This window comes from Pelodiscus sinensis, chromosome 11, assembly GCF_052426305.1.
Source record: "Pelodiscus sinensis isolate ZL-2025 chromosome 11, ASM5242630v1, whole genome shotgun sequence".
NCBI lineage: Eukaryota > Metazoa > Chordata > Testudines > Trionychidae > Pelodiscus > Pelodiscus sinensis.
The window spans coordinates 24,028,108-24,054,535 of record NC_143062.1 but is presented as its reverse complement, the minus strand read 5'-3'; the positions used below and the strand labels follow the sequence as shown (position 1 = coordinate 24,054,535).

Here is a 26,428-nt window from a genome sequence, read left to right as displayed (position 1 = left end):
AAGAGTAGTACCACTACCTAGCTTTTTCCATTTGTACCCATATTGTGACCTTTGAAAACACCGCTCTGTTCACAAACAATAGAAGATTTAATTCACTGGAGGGGAGCCACTAATATCATACATATTGTGTGTATGTGTGTGACTAGTTGGAATTGTATGCTATTCAAAAGTGGCAAAAAGCAGCATTCAGAATCTGATTGCACCCTTAGCCAATCTTTGTTGTATTAACTTTTTCTTTAGTATTTTTGATAAATTTGAGCATCCTTATCCAGTAATGCTCCTGGACAAAGTATAGTAAATAGAATAACTCATCTAATGGAAAAATTTTCTATTGCAAAAGAATGGCTAGGGAACCCTCAGGACCCATCTGTTCATTTGTACAGAAGAATAGATAAAATTACTTAAATCAAGAAGGATCTACCAAGGGATGCCCACAGAGAGGGAGTTCTGCTGACAAAACTGTACAACTGGTCTGTTTTTAGAATGTGTATTAAGAACAATCCAACTTATCTCACTTTCTTTGGTACAATAGGATGTTTTAGGAGGCAAAATATGGTTTGGAGGTCTCTTGTCTCTAAACTATGAATGACTGTATGTATAAGTAAGACTCTGAAATGTATGAGAGCAGGTTACTTGCAGGCTGTGCAGTTTGTGGTGAACAGATGTAATTGAGTCCAATGCATCTATATTATGGTACAGGCAAGCAGTTGGATCATTCAATTGTTATGAATTTTGGATAAGAAGGAGCAAAATTGATCTTGGAGGTGACAAATGCATGTTTGGCCACGATGGAGTGTGCAAGGGAGATGCAAAGCTAGAAGCTTTTGAGGGGCACTGGAGCACTTTCACAGCTTAGTGAACCTGTGGCCCTGGATGCTTGCCCAGGTCTTAAATGAAAGATACATTTGATGTAATACTGCTGCACTGTAATTCATGGCACCTTTTCCGTTGACACTGATAGGAGTCAGATCATGCACATGAAGAACAAAAGAAGTTAAAATAATGGAGACCTTCAAGTTTGAACCTCTTTTGCTTTCTCATAGCCCGTTTAGAATCTGAACCAATTAGGACTGTCAAGCAATTGTGATCAATCACATTGTTAAACAATATACCAACTGAAATTTATTAAATATATTTGGATATTTTTATGCATTTTGTATTGATTTTCTATTACATCATAGAATACAAGTGTAGAGTGCGTACATTATATTATTTTTTATTATAAATTTGACCTGTAACAGTGCTAAACAAAAGAAATAGTATTTTTCAATTCAGCTCATACAAGTACATAGTGCACTCTCTTTATCGTTAAAGTATAACTTACAATTGTACATGTTTTATTTTTTACTACAGTTCCGTAACAAAATAATGTAACATTTTAGAGCCTACAAGTCTACTCAGTCCTGCTTTTTATTTATCCAATTGATAAGACAAACAAGTGTGTTTACATTTACAGAAATACAAGTACATAGTGCACTCTCTTTATCGTTAAAGTATAACTTACAATTGTACATGTTTTATTTTTTACTACAGTTCCGTAACAAAATAATGTAACATTTTAGAGCCTACAAGTCTACTCAGTCCTGCTTTTTATTCATCCAATTGGTAAGACAAACAAGTGTGTTTACATTTACAGAAATATTGCTATCTGCTTCTCATTTATAGTATCACCAGAAAATAAGATCAGGCTTTAGCATGACTTTTGTAGTCAGCATTCCAAGTACTTATGTGCTAAACATTTGTATTTCCCTTCATGCTTCAGCCACCATTTCAGAGGACATGCTTTCACACTGATAATGCTTGTTAAAAATGCACCAATTACATTTGTAATTGAACTGCTTGGGAGAACTATATGTCTCCTGTTCTGTTTTATCTGCATTTCTTGTTATAGCACTCTTTATGACAACCCAGCACATGTTGTTTGTTTTAAGAACATTTTCATAGCAGATTTGATAAAATGCAGAGAAGGTGTCAATGTGATATTTCTAAAAATAGCTATAGCACTCGACCCAAGGGTAAAAAAATTAGAAGTACTTTCCAACATGTTGTGTATGCTTTTAGAAGTCTCAAAAGACCAACACTCTGATGCAGAAATTATAGAACCTGAACCACCAAAAAAGAAAACCAACCTTCTGCTGTTGGTATCCGAATCAAATGGTAAAAATGAATGTGTCAGTCCACACTCTCTTGGATTTTGGTGAGCAGAACCCAACATCAGCCTGGATACATGTCCTCTGGAAATTGGGGTTGAAGCATGAAGGAACATAAGAAGCTTGAGCGTATCTGGCACATAAATATATTGCAATACTGGCTATCTGAGGCTATGTCTACACTACAGGCTTCTTGCACAAGAACCTTTTTGCAGAAGAAATCTTCCACAAAAACTTCTTGTGTAAGAGCGCATCCACACTGTTAAAGCGCATCGAAAAAGCAATGTGCTTTTGTGAAAGAGAGTGTCCAGGATGCATGGATACTCTCTCAAAAGGAAACTCTGATTGCTATTTACAGAATGGCCACTGGGGCACCTGTGCTTTTTTTCGATTGCCTCTTTTTGTGCAAAAAAACCCTGTTCCCCATCCACACGCAACTTTTTGCTCAAGAACTCTTGCGCAAAAAGGAATTATTCCTCGTAAAAGGAGGAATACCTACACCGGAAAACCCCCTCTGTTCTTTTGTTTTAGTTGTGCAAAAACATGCTTGAGGTATGGACGCTCTGCAAGTTTTTGCGCAATAACAGCCATTTTTGCGCAAAAACTCTGTAGTGTAGACCTAGACTATGGCTAGACTACATCACTCTTTCAAAAAAATGAAGAGTATGGGATCTTTCAAAAAAAAGCTGTTGGTTTTTTTTTCGAAAGAACCGTGTCTAGACTGCGGTTTCACTTTCGAAATACCCTTTTTCGAAACAGCGATTGGACGCAAATATGCAAATGAAACGTGGGATATATAAATCCGCTTTTCATTTGCACTTTCAATCAGCCTGATTTACATCCCTCTTTCGAAAGAGGGATGTCGTCTAGACATAGTCCTAGCCTTAGTGCCATGTTCTCACTTTCAGGTGACATTCCAGCCAAAAAGTAGGCAGCATTATCTCCTGCAAATTGTAACCAGACTTAATTTTCGGAGTGATCGAGTTAGTTAAGCAGTTAGTTAGTTAGTTAACTGATTAAATAGGCGAAGGCAGGGGAGAGGTGCTCCAGCCAAGTCATGGCTGGACTGGAGCAGCACCTGCAGTGCCTCAGTTGCTTCTTGCCCCATGGCCCTGGAGAGGGAGGCAACAGCATTGCACAGGACCCGAAGCAGTTAACTGGTTACCCATTCATAGTCCTAACTAGAACTGAGTGGACTTGTAGGTGTTAAATTTTACTTAATTTAATTTTTTTAATGCAGTTATGTAACAAAAAAAATCTGCATTTTTTAATTTATACTTTCATGATAAGGAGATTGCACTATATATACTACTTGTATGAGATGAACTTGAAATAGTATTTCATTTTCTTTTTAAGGGGTAATAAAATAAATGAATAAAATAAAATAAATAAAATGAGCACTTTACACTTTTGTATTCTGTGTTGTAATTGAAACTAGTTTGTTTGAAAATCTAGAAAACATTCAAAATATTTAAATTGTATTATATTATGATTTAAAAATAATGATTAATCATGATATTATATCATTTGATTAATCACGATTGATTTTTTTAATTGCTTGATTGCTTTAGGACCAATATAAATTACCACCTTTAAAATATTTCCCCTCCTAACTATTGTAGATGCTTTTGGGTGTACCACTGAAAAAAACAACATTGGTGGTCCCATTTCCTTTAAATATCTAATTCTGTAGCTTTACATATTATTTTACATTCAATAGTCATTTTCTCACAGAGAGAGGTTTAAAATGACTATCATTAAGCTTGCAAGAATTTTTTTTTATAATTTTGATGGATAATATCAGTGTTTATTCTACAGGAGGCCCCCGACTTGCAACAGCGCGAGTTTTCTGACCCTCTGCACTTACAACCATTTTTGTAAGTGCGGAAGGGGCAAGAAACCCCTGCCTTATGTCCTCTGCCTGCATTTACAATGGTGCATGGCACCTGTCATAAATGAGGGTTCAAGTTACGATACCCCTGACTAGTAACACTTCCCCTGGAACCAATTGCATCACAAGTTGGGGGCCTCCTGTATTGCTTTTTCATATTTTTATTTATTTACATTTTCACAGTTGCACAAAATTATGTATTTTAACCTTTTAAATGATAATTTTATCAATTTTAAATTTTATAAATCCAATTTTTGCTCAGATGACACTGGATCCTTTAAAAGATATTCCTCCTACCCCCCCAAAAGCTCTCTTTGTACATTGTGTCATCTAACTGGGTTCAGTTCCTGTCTGATAGTCTCACAGTGTGGCCTTGGGTAAGTCCCTTAATTTCTTTCTGCCTAAATATGTAGCCTCATGATCCCTACTCCCTTGTGTGAAGCACTTTAATATCCCTCACTGAAAGGAATTCTCTATAAGCTATATGTGCAAAACAATATTACTTTATTTTAAAAGGTCTGCTCTGATAAGATATAGTCTTATTATTTAAAACTTTTTTATTTGTTAATTATCATGGGGAAAAGTCTGGCTTGTTATACATAAGTGCATTAGGGACACTTTTCTTCTCATGTCTTGGGCAGGAACCTTAGTAGAATACTATTTCCTGAGCACAGGGTTGTTCTTATTTATTTTATTCTAGTCCTTAGGTGCTCTAACCACAGGCAAGGATCCATGGCTAGACTCTGTAGAAGCACAGCAAAAAAGTTTCTACTCCTAAACCTTTCACTCAAAGACAAGCCTGTTAGCATGCCTATTATGGCCATAAAAGGATGTGGCTATCAGGAGGGATTTGGATAATTGACTGTAGTGTACACAGCAGGGGAAGCATTCCTTGCAGAAGTTGTGAGGAGTTTTACGCTTCATTTTCTCTTAGGCATTGTGCTTGTGTCTGTCTTGGATAGGAAGGATACCTTAAAGTACCCCACATGGCTGCTACTTTTCTGTATCTTTATCTCCTTAGTGCTTCAGAGAGGAGCTAGGAGTAGACTTTGGTTCTACCTCTTAGTCTTGGATTGAGAATACAAGTTAAAATTGCTGGAATACATTGTTGGTAAAGATTAAGATTGGAGAATGCATATCTTTTAGGATCATTGTTGTGCAAGTGTGTGGAAGCATAAGGACTAAATGTATGAGACTTTTTCTGCTTAAAAAAAATCTGGCTTTGGGTTTGCTCTCCTAGGCAAGATAAAATTGCTAAAGAAAACTATCAGTTATATAAAATTCAAAAAAAGTGTTAACTTCACTTAAAATATTTTGTATATACTGTTTAGTTTGTGTAAGTTCCCATTCAGATGCGTTATATCTGTCATTTCTATAAACTGGATTCAAGTACATGATAAAATGTTTCATGACTTACTAATGTCTATTAATTCATTTCTTTCTGTGTCCTGCTCAGCTCTTGCTTTAGTGTGGTGAGGATTTTTTTGGTTGGTTTGTTTGTTTTTGTAAAACACATTTGTTTTCCTGAGTTCGTGTAGAATATTCATTTTAAATCATAATATTCATGCAAATGCAAACATTTAGTAAATATGTTCCTATCTAATTTAACTGCAGAATAAAAGATTTTCAACTATGCAATGAACAGTACACAAACACATAAAATATTTCAAGTTTTTAATTTGTTATAGTTTATATTACATATTTGAGAGTTCAGTAGATTATCTACATATTTCAAACTGTTATAATCTAGTAAAGAAAAGTAGTAATATAAAAAATTAAAATGGAAAAGATTGCTTACCCATTTTGCTGCTTCTGGACTTGATAATTGCAAACAGATTCTGGCTACTTTTGTTTTTCCACTTAACTGAATCTTTATACTATCATTGCTCTGCTATGCAAGTGATTGCTTTCCTAACTCACTTCAAGCAAGCATTGCTTTCAAAAGCTTCCTGAAAGGGGATAGCCCTGCAGAAGAAAATGTACACCTCATTAAAGAGACCATGCTTCTGAACACACTTTTTTCCTTGCCTTCATAACCTACCATTTGCAACATGCCCTTTCTATTACCTCTGACGGCTGTTGATAGCATTATGTGTTCCTTCTCCCACAATACCTGAGGTATTAACTCAGGTACCTACTATGTTTATGAAAATACACATACAGGAATGAACATTTGAAGATTAAATTTTACTTTTGAGACCAAATTTTAAAAATGAAATCATAAGACATTTTTTCTGATGATGGCAAAAATGTGTAATCCCTTTTTATGTAGTTTTACTTAAGGAAATGGCTAAGGATCCTACTGACAGGAGGAACAGCTGACTAATTTATGAACTGGTGCCTCTCTTTTTCAAGATGGTTTCACTTTTTTTCCTTAAACTTCAAGCAAACCCTCATTAGACTTTAACTAAAATTGTTAGGAGTAGTGAAGAAACTTGGGCTCTCTGCTTTCATACAGTAGTTTTATGAAGGAAGCTAAGTTGAGTTGCAGAAGCCTCATGAATTTTAAGTTGTTGTTACTACAAATACCTTTCATATTTACTAGAGTAAATATCCTACTCTATAAAAATATATTCCCAGACAGGACAATGTCATTAATATGAAGTATGTTAAGTTAACACAAGCTATTTTGTTAAGAAGGAAGACAGAAGATGAACTCATATGAGTCTGTGCCTAAAATGTTATGGTAAGTTTTGTTTGGCTTTATATTTACCTTTTCTGTTCAGATAGGCTTCCAAAAGATTTCCTAACTGCAGTAATTGTTTGTGTGCATTGAGCAAGTAATAACTTCCTATTATTGATTACAATCCAGTGAGGGCATTAAATTAGTGAGATTAATTTGTGTTGATATTTGTGACATACCCCCTTGAGATTATTAGTAATACACAAGATAGTTTATGCTGTATTTAAGATCATTCTGTGACCAGGTTTCTCCTTTTTGTGTGAAATTGCTTAATTGCAAATGTGAGGAAAAGAATGAGGCTTGACACCTGTTCTGCAAGAATACTTTGTCAGAAACAGCTGTTTGATAACTAAGCTGATTATGTTGCTAACAGTGTGTGTTTATATATATCACAGCTATAGAATGGCCTAGACTGTTATTCAAATATGACTTCCTTAGAAATATGGTGGTTGTTGATTTTTAGCTGGTCTGGGAAAATTTCTTGCTACTGGATGATGTACTGAGGAGTCCTAGTGAAACAGGAGACAAAAAGACATTTCTTATGTGAGTACATGATTTAAAAAATAGTTTCAAGAATTTTTAAAAAGTTGGTAAACTCTACTGTGTGGTTCTGATGTGCTGTTAGTCCAATTATGCTAAATGGACAAAATAAAGGATGTAGATTTATGTAAGCATATGCATATATGGAATTCTACTCAAAATTATTTCAAACCAGTTGAAGTTGAAGAAAATGTTGGGAGTCTTGTATTATTCTGTTGTATTCATAATTTTAAAAAGGAAAGTTAAGTCCCATTTTCAAGGTTTCATACTGTAACTTACCTGTAAAAACTGAAGACAAGAAAACTTGATTTGTGTAATATTTTTCATGTATCCTCTGAGACACTGTGGAGGAGTGAGATTTTAATAGAATGAAGAAAAACTAGGCAATAGTCCAGGAGCAAGGAATGTTTAATTTTGAGTTTAAGAGTTTTACCACTTGTATTCTTTCATTTTACTAATCAAAGTTAAACTTTTCAACCTTCCACAAGCTTTATATATAGAGTGTATATTTTGCAGTCATTTAGTCACTGAGGCCCTGATTCTACAAGGCTTATGCAGCTACCTAATTTTAGAGTCTGTGAATATTCAGTGGGATTTGTGTCTCTAAAATTCGGGGGGAGGGTCTCTGTACACTTTTGTAGAATTGAGGTTTAATATGGCTTAGCTGAATACTTTTTGAAAAAAAATAACAACTTCTATTTTAAAAAAGCCACCCAAAGAGTTCCTGATACTTGTATAATTTGCAGAAAATTGCCTTATTTTAAGCCTTTCTTCTACCTCAGTTGAAGTCAACAGTTTTGCCGTGCATTTTCCTGCTATAATTTATGCACATGCACAATTTTACTTGTGTAGTTTGATGTGAGTTGAGTTGTACACTGCTTAAATGTATAGTGCTGGATCCACAGTCATCAATTTAAGATCCACGCTACTTTTTTATTTAGACCACAAACACATTTTTACTGGTGCAACAGAAGTTTATTCTGTTTGAGCAAAATTGGATTCCATTTATAACTTTATAAGTAATCCATGTATGAGTCGGAGGTGAGGAGAGAACTCCAAATCAAAATCCTCATACCAATCACTTGTCACTCTTTAGGAATGTCTGTCTGAGTCCTATCCAGACATAACAATCATCGGTTCATAAACTTACAAACAAGTACGTGTACATACAGATGCACACAAGATAGCAGCCACAAGATATTCAAATTTATATTTCTCACACTTTAAAAATACCTTTTCATTCAAGTCTCAGATTGTGGCTAATGAGCTAGCTACTATATGAAACAGCATGGCCAGGTTATTGAGAAATACCCCCGAACTATCAAAGAAAATCTGCTTTCTGGTTGGTAAAACAACTGCACTACTTTCAACCCCTCCATCCTCCAAGGCAAGAGGGGCAATTTGACCAAATGTAAATAATTCACCATATAACTTAATCTGTTTCCATAATATAGTATGTGCAACCGTAAAATATTTTGTCACTAGATGGCACTCTTGAATGAGGCTTGTGATTTATTCCTGGGCTGGTATTTCATTCACAAACAGTCCCAATTATTTATTTTCATTACTGTTTTTATAATGCTGGTAGAGAAATAAAGAGAGGGTGTAAACTTTTATTATGAACTGATATCAGGAACACTTAGAGTATGTCTACATAGCAGCGTTATTTTGGAATAACAGACATTATTCTGAAATAACATAGTCCGCGAATACACTTCAAGTAGTTATTTTGACTTAATGTCGAAATAATGTTGAGTTGGAGGACTGCTTACTCTGACTTCTGTAGCTCTCATTTTGTGAGGAGTAAGGGAAGTCAGAGGAAAAGTGCTTTCTCAGACTTCCTGCTTTGTGGACAGCGCCAAAAGCAGAAATAAACTATTTTAACTTAAGCTACAAAATTGACGAGGCTCAAGTTGCATAGCTTATTTCAGCTTTAGCCCTGCTGTGTAGACATGCCCTTACTGTGCTTTTATAAAAGCATTTTAGCTAAAAGTGGCATAGAACAATTGCAAGTAAGTACTGAAACAAAGATGACACAATAGATAGTGCATAAACAACGAGAAATCCTGTGGTATCTTATAAACTAACAGATTTATTGGAGCATAAGCTTTCGTGGGCAAAGACCTGCTTCATCAGATGCATCTGATGAAGCGGGTCTTTGCCCACGAAAGCTTATGCTCCAATAAATCTGCTAATCTATAAGATGCCACAGGACTTCTCGTTGTTAATGCAGATTCAGACTTAACATTACTACCCCTCTGTTATGATAGATACTAAAGTTTTCTTTACATAACATATAATTTCAGTCCTAATAAGTTTGCCAGGCTTCTAAGTTTGTTTTAATGTTCTGAGTGTAACTATATATAAATAAAATATTTAAATATTTGGCGTGGATGATAATTTCTCTAGAGTTTTAATTGGATGTGATTATATTCAGTATTCTTCACAGACCAAATTGATTAGTATTACTTTGCATTGCTAAACATTCATAGAATGACACCCTATAAATAACTGTTTGAGTAGTGAATGTGTATTTCTAACTCAGTGAGTGATGTGTATGTAGTCATTTTAATATTTTATATTCTTTTCATCTCATCTGATATGCAGAACAAAATGCAAACAGTGATTAAACCAAAACTGGATCTAGTGGACTAGAAACGCCCCCCCCCCCCCCCCCAGCTTTTTATCAAACCGTGTATTGAACAACTTCAGTGCTGCAGGCCTGGCCTTAGGGCAAGGCGAGCAAGGCAGTTTCTTTGAGGCATGCACTATCCAGCACGTGCTGGGAGCCGCCCAGCCACGCAGTGCAGCCAACCACAACATGCCGCCATAGGCCCCACAAACTCTTTGGCTGAGCCTGCAGTGCTGAAACCAGTGCAGAACATGGACAGTGGACATTAATAATTACCTAGCAAATGTGCAGTTACCGTATATATTCATTCATAAGCTGACTTTTTTTTAAAATTCCTCTGTGAAGAGCAGGGGTTGGCTTATGAATGGGTGCTTCTCCAGCCCACGGAAGCAAGGGGTGCTGGAGGCCTTGTTAGCTGTTGGCATGGAGTCTCTCAGTGGAGAATAGTTATAGAAATGTTTTTTGTCTCAGCGGAGAGTCTCTTAACTGATAACACTCTTTCCTGATAACACTTAATACTTTAACAATAGTGGTAGAGATGTAGCCGTGTTAGTCTGGGGTAGCTGAAGCAAAATGCAGGACAATGTAGCACTTTAAAGACTAACAAGATGGTTTATTAGATGATGAGCTTTCGTGGGCCAGGTGACAGTTTTCTTCCATTATTTGATCTGAGGAAGTGGGTCTGGCCCACGAAAGCTCATCATCTAATAAACCATCTTGTTAGTCTTTAAAGTGCTACATTGTCCTGCATTTTACTTTAACAATGAGTTTTTAACACTTCCTGGCAGCCAAACCAGCAAATCCTTCAAAGCCTCCCTGCCCCCTTGCTTCTGGTGGCTTGGGAACTGTTAAAAGCTCCACTGAGAGCCTCCTTGCTAAGGATGACCCTGAGGAGCTGGGACTGGACCTCTGTACTCCAGATTTGGGAGTGACTTTTTTTAAAACTATTTTTTCTTTGTAAGTTTGGGGATAGGGGGTCAGCTTATAAACAAACAGGTTTATGTTTGAATATATGTGGTATTTTGAGGAATGGTTGCAGCTTCTGAATGACATTCAAAGGCTTGGAGGTTTAAATAAGCTGCTCTTTGGTGTAAGTAGCAGCAAAGGACTTAAAAATAAGTTGGGACTCTTGGTTACATGTCAGTGTAACATTGAGCCCAAGCAGGCGAAATAAGCTCCGTGTGCCTGTGAAGCAGTGGTTCTCAAACTTTTTGGCCCATGTACCATTGGGCTCAGTTTAAATATGTTAATTACATAGTTACACTGGAGCCATTTTGCTAGAGTTGCAACTAGGGAGAATGGTTTCATTTAAATTATAAAACCGATTAAGTGTTTAAACTTTCTTATTAGTTTATCCAACTTCATTTTAAATAAAAATATTAATTTATGTTCAACACAAAGTTTCAATGTTTTTCTTTATTTATGGCAGGGGTGGGGAACGTTTTTTGGGTTAGAGGCAACTGACCCACAGAAATCAGTTGGGGACCACACAAGTGAGAAACAAAAATCTCTTCCTCAAACCCCCAGCCCTCACTGATGTGGCCCCCAACTGAGACACCTCACTCCTCTGGTGTCCAGCCCCACAGGGTGAGGGAACAGAACAGGGAGGACTGAGATTCAGGGCTTCCCATAGGCCAGACTTATTTTTATGGGGCTCTTGAATTAGTGGATTTTATGGACCTCCTTAGGCTCTGGGGTGGGGACAATAATGAAGGATTCAGTGTGCGGGACAGGGCTGCCAGTGAGTGGAATAGTGGTGCAGGATCTGGGACGGAGGTGGGGTGCAGAAGGGGAGAAGTTGCGAGGTCTGAGTAGGAGGTAGGGTGCAGAAGCAAAGTGCGCAGAGCAATGGCTGAACAGCCAGATTGGAGCGGGGTGCACCCTGCAGAAGGGTGAGCAGGCTCCTGTCATGGCAGGCGTGCTGCAGTGGGAAATTCAGGGTCGCTTGAGAATCCTGACTCCCAGAGACATGGTGACCAGAGGGTGTGTGTGTGGGGGGGGGGAGGGGTTGGGGGGGCGGCGAGGGGGAGGAAGGGAGGAGCGACAAGAGGCTTGAGGCTGCAGCTGCTGCAGACTATGATGACAAAGAATGAGGTGGGGCAGGAAAGCCTCACCTGAGGTGCAGGGACATGGACAAACCTCCATAAGAGCCTGCCACAGGCCACCTTGGAGGAGGACCTGGATCACTAGTGGTCTGTGGACTGCACTTTGAGAAGGTGATTTGAGAATCACTGCTGTAAAGTGAGTTGGGACCTGGGAATCAGAGGTGGTTGGAAGCATGTCAGATGAGGGAACCCTCATCAGCATGTTACTTTCACCTCCAGAGACATTTAAGCAGCATTAACTGTACATCGAGTCTAATAGCTCAGCAAAATGACTGAACAAGTGTAGCTGCTTATCTACAGTTGGTTAATAACATAGTAAAACCCTCTAGGTTGGTTATTAGCTTAGACCGGTTAATAATCAAATCACACAGTTTTAATATCATGTATTGCAAAGAGCTTCAGGAAACACATTAAAGAGCCACTTGTGACTGTTGAGCCCTAGTCTGAGTATCACTGTTTTAAACTTGAAAATTAATAGCCTGATCAGAAAACAAGGGTTTCTAAAAACATGACAGTAGTTGCATGAAATTTGAGCACAGAAGTTTGTTATACAAAATCAGAACAGGTCATTTTATTATTACATGGTTACAAAAAAGTTGCAAAGAAACAAAGCAGATGAAAACTAAACTGCCCCTGGTACTCTCTTGAAAATGAATTCTGTGTCCCCTGGGAATTTGTATCCATAGTTCTAAGGTGTATATAGAAGCAGGAAAATTCAGAGTTAAATGTGAAAGCCAGAGTCTAATTTAAAGTGCTAGCCCTGATCATTTCTTCATTCAATAAACCTGTGGCTACAGCTCTTGAAGAAGAAACCTCTGAGAGGATCCCTTTATTAAATTTCTCCCTGATTATTCCTATTGGGTCTGATTACACATGTTCAAATATGTTTTCCTGTGTTCCTAAAGACAGTACTTTCCTATATTTAGCATTTGTAATACTGGACTATGTCTTTAATAGAAGAAGCTCCCATGTTTTAGAATGTGCTAAAAAAATCTTATCTAAAACTAATGAAATAACACACAATGCTACTGAATACATGAATTAAATGAACACAACCCCATATTGTATGTTAACTTGTTAAATACACTGTTTGTTAATTTGTGCATATATGCATTCACACACACTTCTACTTGCTATCATCGCTGTGGTTAAAGGCCTAACTGTATTTCTATTATAAAATGAATTCCTATATATACAGGGGTTCCTTGCTGTATGTTCCTTCTTGTGTGGAAGCCACTGCCTCCACACCCTTCATGGGTATGAATATCTATGTATCACACTGAGGAGCGGACAAAAAGACTAGTCAGACCAGGGAGAAGAATGAGCACATGGGCTAGGTGATGCATACTGACCCTGCAGAGCATATGTGGAAACAATAAGAGAGCCTGGGAATGTATTTAATTTTTTGTGATGATGCGCTCTTCTTTTGGTGTTTCTAAAGCTGTTTTGGTCAGGTGTAGTTCCTGATTAATCACCATTTTGTTGCCAGGGGACTAATATTATGCAGGCAAACAGAGCCTATGCTTGGAAATGTGTGGCATTCCTAGGGCTGTGCAGATTCTTGGGAATCCATCAGGCTTGTGGGCTGCAATAAATACGCAAGAGAGAAGAAAGATTTAATAATGGGTTAAAGGTCCTACACTTTGGCAAGATCGTTAACAGGTGTAAATGGACATGGCTCCACTGAAGTCTATAGAAGCTCTCCCAGGCCTGATCTATACTAGAACAGACTGATCGGCTTACCTTAAGCTGAGCCGCCATGGTGTCTACACAGCAGGAGGCCAAAGAGAACGCATGCTCCCTTACTCCATGTAGACTGAGGAGTGCTGGATGCTGGTGGGGGCTGCCCTCAGTGTTCAATTTGGGGTCTACACTAGACCTGCTAAATCGAACACTACAAGATCGACCTCTGGAGGGTTGATCTTCTCTGTAGCGTAGACAAGCCCAACTGATTGCAATGGGAATAGAAGGTGGCATAAATGCTCAATCTGCCACTGAAATGCTTCCGTTTGTAGAGGTGCAGGCTTCACCTGTAGCTGCAGAGCAAGCTGTATAACGGTGAAAAACAAAACCACAGGTTGTGGGATTTTAAAAATCATGCCTGAAATTTTCTTACCCCAGTGTTTCCCAGTCTTGTTTGGGACCTGGGGATGGAGAAGAGGGATTATCAAGGGTGGAAAGAGTTGCAGGGGCCTTTCCACCTTCCTTGTCTCGGTCTCATTCTGTAACCATGCTGACAAATCTGCAGAGGCCTCCTTGAAAGTATCCCTGTTTCCCTTCCTGCTCCTATAGGGGATTTCAGTATTACAGCTGTGGGGATCAGCTCCCATCCAGGGCTGCTGTGTCATGCCACAACTCACCACAATATGCCAACATCTTTATGGCTGACCTGAACAACGTTTCCTAAGCTCTCACCGCCCTAACACACTTACTTTACTTATGCTACATTGATGAGTGCTTCATCATGTGGATCCACAGAAAAGACTCTTGTTGAAATCCTTGAGAAATTCTTCAACTTCCACCCCACCATCAACCTCAGCCTTGATCAGTCAACACAAGAAATCCACTTCCTTGACACCATAGTACAATTATGATGGACAAATTTCCATCACCATATATCAGAAACCTACTGACCGCTACACTTACCTTCATGCCTCCAGCTTCCATCCCAGACACATTTCTCAATCTATTGTATACAGCCAAGCCCTGAGATACAACTGGATTTGCTCTGATCCCACAAAGACAAAGACAAACACCTACAGGATCTAAACAGAGCATTTCTAAAACTGAAATACCCAACTGGAGAAGTGAAAAAACAGATTGACAGAGCCAAAAAAATACCCAGACGTGAACTACTTCAAGACAGACCCACAAGAGAAAACAACATAATTCTACTTGTCATTACAGGCAGTCCCCGAGTTACGCGGATCCGACTTACGTCAGATCCGCAGTTACGAACGGGGTTTGCTGCCCATCTCCCTGGAGACCAGCAGACCAGGGAGACGGGAAGCAAAGCCTCTGAGGACGCCGGCAGTGCGACGGCTGCGGCGCGTTTGGGCTGTCCGCTGCCTGCGTGCTCCGCAGCTTTGCTCCACGTCTCCCCAGACCAGGGAGACGGGGAGCAAAGCCGGGGAGCACGCGGGCAGCGGACAGCCCAGATGCGCCGTGGCTGTCCCGCTGCTGGCGTGTTCCGCGGCTTTGCTCCCCATCTCCCTGGTCTGCTGGAGACCAACAGAGCAGGGAGACAGGGAGCAAAGCGGAGCAAAGCCGCGGAGCACGCAGGCAGTGGACAGCCCAGGCCTTGCGGGGGGAGAGGGGAAGACCTGTTCTCGCTTACAGACAACCCCCCAGCCTGAAATAATTTTTTTCCTGGTAACCATGCTACACAGCTACGTCATAAGCATCCCAGCCCTGCAATCAGCCCCAGTGCCAATTTTGACCACATATCTATACAAACGAATTCATCACTGGACCTAACCATATCAGCCACCCGATCAGAGACTCATTGAACTGCATATCCAGTAATGTGATCTATGCTAGCAATGCTCCACGGCTATATATATTGGACAAACTGGACAGTCCCTACAAGAAAGAATTAATGGACACAAATCAGATATCCGAAAAGGGAACACACAAAAACCTGTTGGGAAACACTTTAACCTCCGTAGACACTCATTAAGGGATCTCCAGGTTGCTGTTTTGTTACAGACCAATTCTACAAGTCAAATAGACAGAAGGATTGGAACACCACATCATTCACAAGTTTAATTCTCATGCAGGTGGTTTAAATTGTGATATTGGATGGCTGGGACATTATCTACCAACCAACCAATGAAGGTGCCAGTGATTCTTGATGTCTGTGTAGAATCTGTTAGTACTCTTCCTCTCCAGATGCAAACTACTGGTTCTAATCAGCCTCTTTTAATTATCTAGTCTTTAAGTTGCCAATCCGTTTTTCAGTTTTTCCTGTTACAAACTGGCTCGGCTTTCCCTTTGAAACTTATCTACCCACTGCCTCTTTTTCTCCTCTTCTCCCCTCCCGCCCCGCCTCCAATTTTTTCCTTCTTCTCTCCCTCCCTTCCTTCTCCCCCCCCCATTTATTCTTGCTTCTGGACATACAACACTCCTGTCGTCTGAAGAAGTGGGCTGTGCCCACGAAAGCTCATGATACCATCTACATGTTTTGTTAGTCTTTACCAGACTATTTGTTTAAGTTTTTCCTGTTACAGACGGACTCGGCTACCCCTGCTTCTGTGTCTCAACTATGATATCAGTTAACATCCTCTCCTTTCCCTCTGTCTGTAGTGCAATGGAGAATGGGATTAGAGGATAAGGGAACAAGTGTGGAGAGAAATGGGGAAAACTTGAAAAGAAAGGGGGGAAAGGCTAGATAAATTAGAAAGGATTAGAAAGAGAGGAGAGGAAAAAGATGCCAGAGAGGATATAAAAAGAAAAAGATGCAAATGTGTCAGTATGTGCTTGGCGTAGGGGAAGCAGTGCTCAAATCCCTAAGTAGAAGCTCCTGCAGAGAAGAGGTTCAATCAACTGTCCTATACAGTTAACCATGTGGAAAGAGAAAGAATAGTGTGCAAACTGAGAAGTGCAGCTATTTCAAACCAATTGTTGGGCTCACTATGCCATTCCTGTTGGCAATAACAATAAAATAATGAGACTGAAGAGTAGAGATAATCCTTCTGTAACTGCAGTCCTAATGGTAGAAGATAGTATGGTATGCTGCTTGTCTTGAATAGAGTTTTTATTTGACTATGGCATTCACTCATAGCATTCTTCTTTAGTTCAGGGAGGACAATTTATGCTTTTGGAAATAAAGATTCTGCGGTTATAGGTAACAGTTTTTGCCACAATGACAATTAATTAAATAACTTAATGATTCTCTGTACACTTATTCGGCAGGCAGATCAAAGCAAGGTCATTTGCAGACAATTTGTGGTATATACCTATCATCATAAAATCAGTGACACAAAATATAAAATGGGGCCTTCAGTATGATTAATATTTAAATAAAATACAAGATGGTAGGTGGCATAATAACCTTCATTTACACTTAACACAGGAGATCTTGAGTGTCATACTTCTGATATTATTTTTGAGTTATGACATGACTTTTAACTCATGAAAGTTTTCCCTTCCCATTTTCATATAGTGTTTCTATGTATTAAGCTTTCTCTCCCCATCACAGATTCAGTTAAAAATAGACACTAACCATCAAATTCAGCGGGAGATCTTCTGGTTTAGCAGCTACAAGATCTGACCCCTAACATACTGTGTGCTATATTTGTGGACATGTAAGGTGCTTTGCCTGAGTCATCATTGTTGACACTCCACAATTTTATTGAGACCTATAGATTATCTTGTCAAATTTAAACTCAGCCACAGTTTAGCAGAATAATGGTCTTGACAATTGTTAGGTTACAGATTGAAAACATTTTCCCTAATACCTTAAATCTTGAAACGGATTAATTACTTGAGTGTCAGTTAATGTTCTCCTAAATAAACTTTTCAAAATGTAGAGGACTTATTTTTATGGAGATCTTGATATTTTTGGCTCACTTAGTAGATTTCATTCATAAAGGTAGAATCTTGATTGAAACTGCAGAAATGTCACTCTGAGGGTGCATCTACACAGCATCCTAAACTCAAAATAAGAAATGCAATTTGCGCTTCTCCAAATTTCAAAATAACATGCTATTTCGATACGTCTCTTAACCCTCATAGAACGAGGGTTACCAGGATGCAGAAATAGTGCGCCTGTTGTTTTGAAAAATAGTTTGAAATAATGGGTGGCTTGGGTACACATAGTGTAGCTATTTTGGGATAACTTCAGTATCCCGAAATAGCCGTGCAGTGTAAATGTACCCTGAAGTGCAGTAAGATGTCTGGTAGTTCGGTCATTGCAGCCAACACATCCAATAACTATAGATTTTTGATCAATTGATATAGTGACATGGGCACAAGTATCTGGATATTTTTATTTTGCTATTTTAGGTTCAGAAGTGTTGATAAGAATTTGGGCTAATTTTCTTTTATATATTGTTAGCTTTTGGCTATCGTTTGACCTTAAAATTGTACCTTTCTCAAAGTAATAGCATAATAAGTATAAAAAGGTTTTATTTTCCACCGCTTTCATGTCCATATAGTTCATTTCAATGTGAATATGGAAAAGACTAACCACAGAGTGCTACTTTATGTAATTTAAGTTTTACTGAAATGTTTACTGATTCAATTGTGGCTAGGCATCAAACCAGTATAATTATTCTGTAGTACTTTGTTTTTCCTTAGTAGACTCAATACTCCTGAATGTCAGTGTTCCAAATCACATTTGGTGTGCAAATAGTGAATACATCCATGCAATATTGAATACAGCCATCTCTTTTTAGTTAATCAGTTAAGAAAAAAAATCTAAGAAACTAGAAAACTTAGGTTTATATTTTACAAAACACACCTTTGTATAAGTTTTATTCTCAGTAAACAATATGCATTATTTCTGTGCTGAGAGATTTGATTTTTAAATGTTTGGGTTCATTGATTTCCGTTGTTAAAATGATTGCTTTTTAGATAGTCAGATTTCATTCACACACTGATAAGCATGTGTGTCTCAGAGTTTCATATGTGGGATGGTAGTTATGATCAGTGATCAACTAACAGTTTTAAAATTTAAATAAGTCATATTTATACAGCATTTTATTTAATGTGGAATTTCTGGCATTCATTGTTAATAGTTTTTTTTATGATATTCTTTTGTGTGTCATGAATATTATGTGAAATGCAGCATAGTAAAGAAGAAATCTAATTCAGCCAAGTACTTTTTTAGGATAATTTAGACAAGTGTACAAAGGAACATATTCAAACATTTAGTAAGTTAAAACTGTTACTTCCCTTTCCTTTAAAGGTCATCCACTAATGCTGTACAAAGTCTTACCTGGGCAAAAAACATATCCTCGTATGTATATACAAGTTAGTTTTCTGTAGGGCCAAAGTAAAAATTGGATGAATGACAGAAAATATTTTTGTTTAAATATGGAGAATGCTTTCCATATGCAGTACATATTTGTGATTCAAAAAGAATAAAAACAGATTGTCCTTACAAGCCTTGCTCAGTTTGCATCTTCCAACATATTTGGAAATGTAGGTGCATGAATTATTCCTTTCGCTCCTTTTTTATGGAACAGGGCAAAATTCTGTGTTACTGCATCCTCAACCCTAAATAAAAATCTGACATTTTGTAGCAAGAATTGCTTTCATGCACCAACCAGTATTCTCAGATGGAGCGCAGCACATTTGTTAATGGAACGTCTTGCAGATGTGGATGGTATTAAGAAAAGTTTTTTTTTCCAGCTATTTTCCAATGAATGACCTGTCAAAACTTTGCCAGAAAAAGGAAATGTATCCTTTTAAAATACTCAGTGTATTCTGAGCCTGATCAAATGTGTTGTGTTCCCAGGATTGGATTTATACACAGTTGTGCCTGAAAAATCTGTAATGAGTTTTCTTAACTGATGATGGCGATTGCAAGAGAATATTAGTAGTAACAAATTAAAGTAGAAAGTAGGAGACCTTTTGCATATTTCCTGTACGACACAGGAATGTGACTTCATCATCCAAAGAGACAAGTTCACACCCACCCTGGAAAATACAAAAATAATGAAAATGGAAACAGAGCAGAAAAAGGACAAAGCTCGTTGTGGCTTTTGATCCATACAAGAGAAGAAAATAGGATAACTATTCCCTCCCCAAAGGTCAATAGTAATGAAAGAAAAAGGAAGGAGATGTCAATATTCTTTCATCACTGTTCAGTCTGTGCAGGTGTTGGGCAAGTAATAAGTTGTCTGTCTCCCAGACCCCCACCAAAGACTGTGGTAAATGTCCTTATATTGCTTTAATAGCCTGCAGAAGATTAGTTTAGATGTTTTTTGATTACTTCATCTTGGCTGACTTAAAACACACAGGCTTATTAATGTAAAGAAATCTGTCAGGTAGATATATGTGGTTTGAAGAACTAAGTGTAGTTGCAGAATTGTGGGTGCTTCGGGGCTCAACCACCCACTGAAAAAAAATTGGGATGCTTAGCACCCATAGGGACAGATTAATCTTTTCTGGGCTCAATGCCCAGACTTAATTTTTTTTAACCAGGCAAAAGGAATTATGGGAAATGGTGTTAGATTATTTGAAATTCGTCATTTTTTCCCTAGCAAAGTAAATCCCTTGCTATTTGTACATTATGGACCTGATGAAACCATTTTTACAAAGGAGAAATTCCACTGATGTTAGTTTGATTGATTTGAATTGAATTAATGGCATAAGATTTGAATAATGAAATCTGGTTAGGGGGCTAGGAAGGCAGCAGTGATTCCATAACACAATTCCTGTGTGTGGATGTAAATTCATCTACTGGCATACTGTGAATTGTGGTTCTGATTTGGGGAAGGAGAAGTCAGAGAGCATAAAGCTAGTTCCCACTGGAAATCCACCATGAAGTTAACCCTGTGATCTGATTTGTTTTCTGGGTTATTCAAAAGGTGAATTGAGATCCATAGTATACTAAGGATAGATTGCATAAAAAATGTAGGGGGAAAAAGTAAAACCTCTAGTAAGTGTCTAGTAAAATGACTCAAATTTTAACCTTTTAAAATGCAGACTTCAGTAGAATTAATCCAGAAATTATCATGCCATGCTGTATACCTCTGAGGAGTTTCTGCGCTAATGTCTGAATGCTATGATCTTTGCACTATACTTCATAGGTGCCAAGTACATGTTAACTGTTGAGGGAAAACCCTTCAAATTGTGCATTAAGTGTTACAAAATTCAGATTTTTGTCTTTTGGGGCTGGAAAACTTATAGTGTATACAATTATTTTATTGGAGGCAAATTACAGAATTGTATTGGAATATTATGGATTAACACAAGAATTTAAAAAAATACAGTTGATTCAGACTTCTCAAATATGAGATTAAAATATGAAATAGCTACCTCTGCTTTTAGTTTTATTTAGGATTGGAGACCGATAGAAATTTTCTAAAGGTTGTGGGTGCATGCTGCCCAACTATCCAGAGGAAAAAGTGGTCTGCTCTGGAAAACGAGGAAAAAAAGACCCTGGGGGAAATTCTAGAATATTTCATTCTGGACTGCATTCAGCAAGGAACTTAACATCTCTAACTTTAAAAAGAGAGCTTAGTTGACTTCAGTGGGATTAGGGATATGTTGAATGGGGATCTTTGTATGCAACTATTGTCCAATTGATCATCTCATCCTCTGCTTAATCTGTTGAACCTGTGGGAGTTTCTAGTACCCATGTTCTTTTTCCTCATCACAGCCAATACTGAGGCTAAGAAAGGAGACAAACTGCTCTGTGCAGGGCCTTCTGGTATGATAAGGAATGTGAAAATGTCCTTTGGCCTCTTCACTCTTCCCCTGGTTAAAATTAATATTTGTTTAATTTTAATATGTTGGGATAGATTTGGACAGTGCATAAGTGGGAATTTTGCTTGTCAGCACGGGGGGGTCAGGACCAGTAAGTATCATGTGTAAGGAATTCCTAGAAGACTGTTCTGTAGAAATAATCATGAACAATAATGAATATTGCCTGACTAGTTTTCCACAATAAAATATACCCAATTTAATCAAATAATGCTGTTTTTAGTGAACATCTGCTATTTTTAATGCTCTTCTTGGGAGAAGAGAAAAACCTATATAAATCAAGAACAATAAATATTATTGTGTTATAATATGGTTTAGACATATGTTGGGATTAAAACAATAACCACAGGCTGGTACTACAGGAATCTTTCTATAGACCATTAGAATGTAGCATTGTTCTTCAATATTCTTCATTACAGTAATACACTTTTTATTCAATAAATAAACATCTAGGACAAGCAAAAAGTTCATTTTTCACAGGTTTTGGAAAAATTAAGTTAGATGAGCTAATGCAATGTTATGGTAATACAATGAATGTGTGTTACTTTTTAGCCTTTGTAAAATGTTTTCAGTTAGAAATTACTGTCATTAAAATATGACAGGTGGTTTTTTTGTTTTTGTTTTTTGACCAAGGGGAAACTCTGGTAAATTGTGGTGTTGTCATTACAGTATTTTCTCACCGGTGTTTTGGGAAATATTAGATGCCACAACTTTGGAGTTTTGTTTCCAGATCTGGCTGCCACGTTTCTCCAATTTCCCCCCATCTTTCCTGAAAGTCCATAACAGAGCAACAGAAATGATTAAGTCTAGAAAACATGGCTTATGACAGATTGAAAGAACTGGGGTTGTTTAGTCTGGAAAGTGTTACAAAAAGGAGGGAGAAAAAATATTTTCCTAAACCTCTGATAGGGCAAGAAGTAATGGGCCTAAATTACATCAAGGGAGGTTTAGTTTGGACATTAGGAAAAACTTCTTAACTGTCACGATGGTTAAGTACTAGAATAAAATGCCTGGGGAGGTTGTGGAATCTCCATAATTTTTTAAGAGTAGATTAGACAAACACCTGACGAGGATGGTCTAGATCAGAGCTATTCAACTTTGGAAGCCCCGAGGGCCGCAACTTAAGTATACTTTCAAATATGTATGCAAATAGCTTCTTTCACACTGCCGGGCATGAATACAAAGATTAAGGAAAGACTACAAAACACCCAGACCCCATTTAAGTCAGTTCTGCTGATATTAATAAAATGCAATATTTACCTGATTTCCACCCATATGACAGCCCTTTTAATGAGCAATTACAGTGCAGGAATTTAACTACTAAAACACATATCAACAGAAAGCCGTTGTATTGACTACTTTTTTGTTTGGGCTCCCACCTGCGGGCCACGTGTTGAGCCCCATGTAACTCCAAACCATACCGTGGGCCACAAACAAATGGGCCACAGGCCTCATGAAGCCCACGGGCCGTGTTTTGAGTAGCCCTGGTCTTGATGGTGCTTTGTCCTGCCATTAGTGCAGAGGACTGGACTTGATGTCCTCTTGAGGTCCCTTCCAGTTCTATGATTCTATCTCCTGTTTTGAATTTAGAACAGTCACATAGCTGGATACCTGCTGATTAACATAGTATCAGAGAACTTACTATGTTTCTGATAAACCTCAAAAGAGAGAGCTTTTTTAAATTTTCTTCTTTTGTGTTATTGGCTCATGATGAAACACTATTTTTTCCTAATTTAATTCACTTCCTCAATTTAAATTGTCATGTTGGGGTTTCATTTGTCCCCCTCCCTCTGGCACACCTAGGCAAATAAAGATTCTCCAAGTCCTTTCTTTTTGGCTGGTAAGATTGCATGCTACATGTTTGAATTTGTGCATTTTTTCTTTGAACTTTTATAATATATAAAACAAAAGACAGAACTATGTAGCACTTTAGCTCAATTGTGAAACAAAAAGGAAAATTGATGACAATGTGCATAATAGATAGACTAATTCTATTTTTTACAGAAACTAATAAGCTATATTATACTTGTGTCATTTCAGTTTGAGAAACTTCTTTTCAATATTTTTTTTCTTTGAGCCGTTGGAGGAGGGGTGTCTGTCTTGTACAGCTATCTTTAACCAACTTCCTACTAGTTTTCACCAGTCTCTAAATAATGTTTAATATGATAGTTCCATGGGTGGCAAGTGAAGATCCAATTAGGAAAAGCAGCTGAAACCCTGCCCTTTCTGCCCAAAGCCATACCCCTTCTCTGAGACCATGCCCCTTCACAACCTTTCCACTCATTTCCCCCCCCCCCCCAGCAAAGCCCCACCCTACTCTAGCTGAGGGCTGGGGCTGCTGCGTGGCATGACCCCAGCCTTTCCCAGCCATTGGGGAGCTAGGCTGTGACATGGTACAGCCCCAGCCTTCCCCAGCTGTTGGGAAGCTAGGCTATTTGCAGTGTGGCCCTAGCCTACCCCGGCTGTTGGGGACCCAGGCTGCTGCATTGCGTGGCCCTCACTGTCCTCAGCTGTCGGAGAGCTGGGCTGCCATGTGGCATAGCCCCAGCCTTCATGGGCCACCAGGAGCTGGGCTTCCTCACAGCCCCAGTCTTCCTGAGTTGCCGGGGACACGAGCCCAGTCTTCCCAGGCGACCGGAGAGCTGGGCTGACACCCTCCCAGGCAGCGGGACAGTGTATGCAATTTTGGAAATGTAGTGCCTTCCCTTTCCTACATTACCAGCCATCCATGCATAATAGTTCAAATTATTGATAACTAACCCTTAATTTTTTGCATATCAATGTAATATACTTTGTGAACAATTTAGTTGGGGTTGTTGAATACAATAGCAAAATGGCTAAATGCTATTTAAACCTGGCAGTGTGTATTCAGAAGATATTGATGCAAATACACTCAGAATATTCTGGATCGGTTTTTTTTCAAAGCAATATAAGGAGGCAGAGGCCCAATTCCTTGTATGTAATGCTCTTAAGCTCTTCCATAGATCACAGCCTTTTCCTATTATAGAATATAATATAAAAATTGTTATGAATAAAAATCACCTGCTCTATATTGAGTCCTGATTCTCCTTTGTTCTGTAGGGCCACTATAATTCCTGGACAAAAACTAAATTAACAGGGGCTAAGATTGAGAGAACATTTGAATAATTCAGTGTAAAAACATATTGTAATTTATTCCCCAAACCCTATAAAAACATGAAATTCTGACCTTTGATTTCTTATGTTTGATCTCACACATGAAGGTACAGAAACGAACAATTAAGGTGTTTGACATGATGGAATAACTTCATAAATAGTAATACACCTGTTGTGTAGATCAGAGTAAACTGATTAATGCAGAGTACACATTTGATTTTTTTTTTAATCTCTCCCCACTTTTCAATTCCCACTGCATGGCAGAGTTATGGTTGTGAATATGTCCAAACTCTGTTTCCATATCTTGAAAGAAAACCCCAACATGTTAACCTTATCTCTGAATACCCTGGGTTTGTAATGCTTCTTTTTGGCACAGTTCGAATATCACTGTATTTTTAATGATATATGTATTATACATACTTAAAGCCTTGTCTCAATAGTTTGACAATGATTTAGAAATAATGTAAACACCAGGCCAGCTGGGTAACCTGGAGCAGTTCCCAAGGACTATTTGGGGGTTACAAGATACATTTTAGCATGGGCTTGCTTCAGTTTAAATTCTGAAGATGTTTAGCCAGAAGGTTTTGTTTGCACGTATTAGTATATGTAACAATGGAACGGAATTTAGTGGAACTTTGAGCCTGATCCTGCACTCTTTTCTTAGCAAATATTACTAATAGCTTGGCAGTTTCTTTCTGCAAAACTGCAGTTGATCATTTAACAGCCAGGACAACAATTGGGAATTTACTCTTTTACATGAGGTCATTCTATGTACATAAATCAGCTGCGGATATGGAAAACAGAAGGGTGTGACAGAAGAAAAACAAAGGAGATGCCTAAGCAGAGGTCTATTTCTTCTCCCAGTGAACAGCTCAGAAGTCATTAGGAGGAACCCTTTTGTGGTAAGTTTATAGTGAGTGAATTTATTTTTCAGCTATATTCATAGTGCTAGTTGTAAACAAATGGTACATATTTTATCTAAGTTTTATTTTCTTGTTTTTCTGCTTTTTGTTGAACTCATGTTGGGTTTTTTTGAGTTCCTCTGCATTCATCTTTCTTTTTGATGTGGGAGGAGGAGAGGTGCTTGGCAAAGGATGTGTTCAATCTAGGTTTGGTTTTGTTTTGCAGATACTGTATCAACTTTTAGGAATTACATTGCTATAAGAGAAGAGTAAGAAGAAGGAATTAATGATTTTCCTTCTCCTCCTCTTTCTCCTTTCCCCAGCTGGGCCTGAAGGATTATAAACTGAGGCAGGTAAGTTTGCAGTTCCTTGACTTGATTTATTTTTCATTTGATGTGAGGATTGTGCGCTATCTGTATTGTAAAAGTACTGTCTGGACATGTGTGGATGAAACAGAGTATTGATCATAATTAGATAATGGGATTGTGAGTGTGAAAAGTAAAAATATTAAAGTAATACTGTATCTTTTTTTCTCCTATAGATCTTGCATATGATGATGTCATCCAATTTTACTTGCCTGGCTCCTCTCAGAAAATAGGAAGATGTGAGAGTCTTAAGAGGATGGCTACAGAGGGGTTAAATTGCACTTCATCGTCCCTCTAGAAATACTTCCTCACATTGTAAACCAATCTAAAGTAAACAGTAACATCCATAATTATAACAAGTGTGTTAAAATAAATGTATTTAACTTACACGGTGTTCTTTAAATATGTGTATATATGTAAATAAATATATATGCAAGTGTAAAAAAGCTTTTGTATATTAATGTAAATGCCACATGCCCCATGCAATAATTTCCCTTCAAAAAGCCAGATTATAATTAAATATGTGACAGAGTTACACTGTGTAGGAGATGTGCCTGAGTTAGCCCTAACACATGGTAGGGAACATAGTG

The 26,428-nt window shown here is 38.1% G+C and overlaps 1 protein-coding gene and 2 long non-coding RNA genes across 11 annotated transcripts in view; 2 read left to right on the top strand and 1 right to left on the bottom strand.

The window, feature by feature from the left end:
* Window positions 1–5,971, bottom strand: part of LOC142830931 (uncharacterized) — a 43,020-nt gene extending 37,049 nt beyond the window's left edge. The window contains exon 1 of the long non-coding RNA XR_012906493.1: window positions 5,840–5,971. This is a non-coding gene — a long non-coding RNA (uncharacterized LOC142830931). The remainder of the gene's footprint in view (window positions 1–5,839) is intronic.
* Window positions 1–26,428, top strand: part of ERC2 (ELKS/RAB6-interacting/CAST family member 2) — a 1,139,467-nt gene that overhangs the window by 230,533 nt on the left and 882,506 nt on the right. The window lies entirely within an intron of this gene.
* On the top strand, window positions 5,852–26,230 carry LOC106732538 (uncharacterized). Of its 2 annotated transcripts, none has more exons than XR_012906492.2 (4): window positions 5,852–7,267; window positions 25,356–25,473; window positions 25,700–25,826; window positions 26,015–26,230. It is a non-coding gene; the product is annotated as an uncharacterized LOC106732538 (long non-coding RNA). The 2 variants fall into 2 exon arrangements; XR_016350433.1 differs by having other exon boundaries at window positions 25,333–25,473.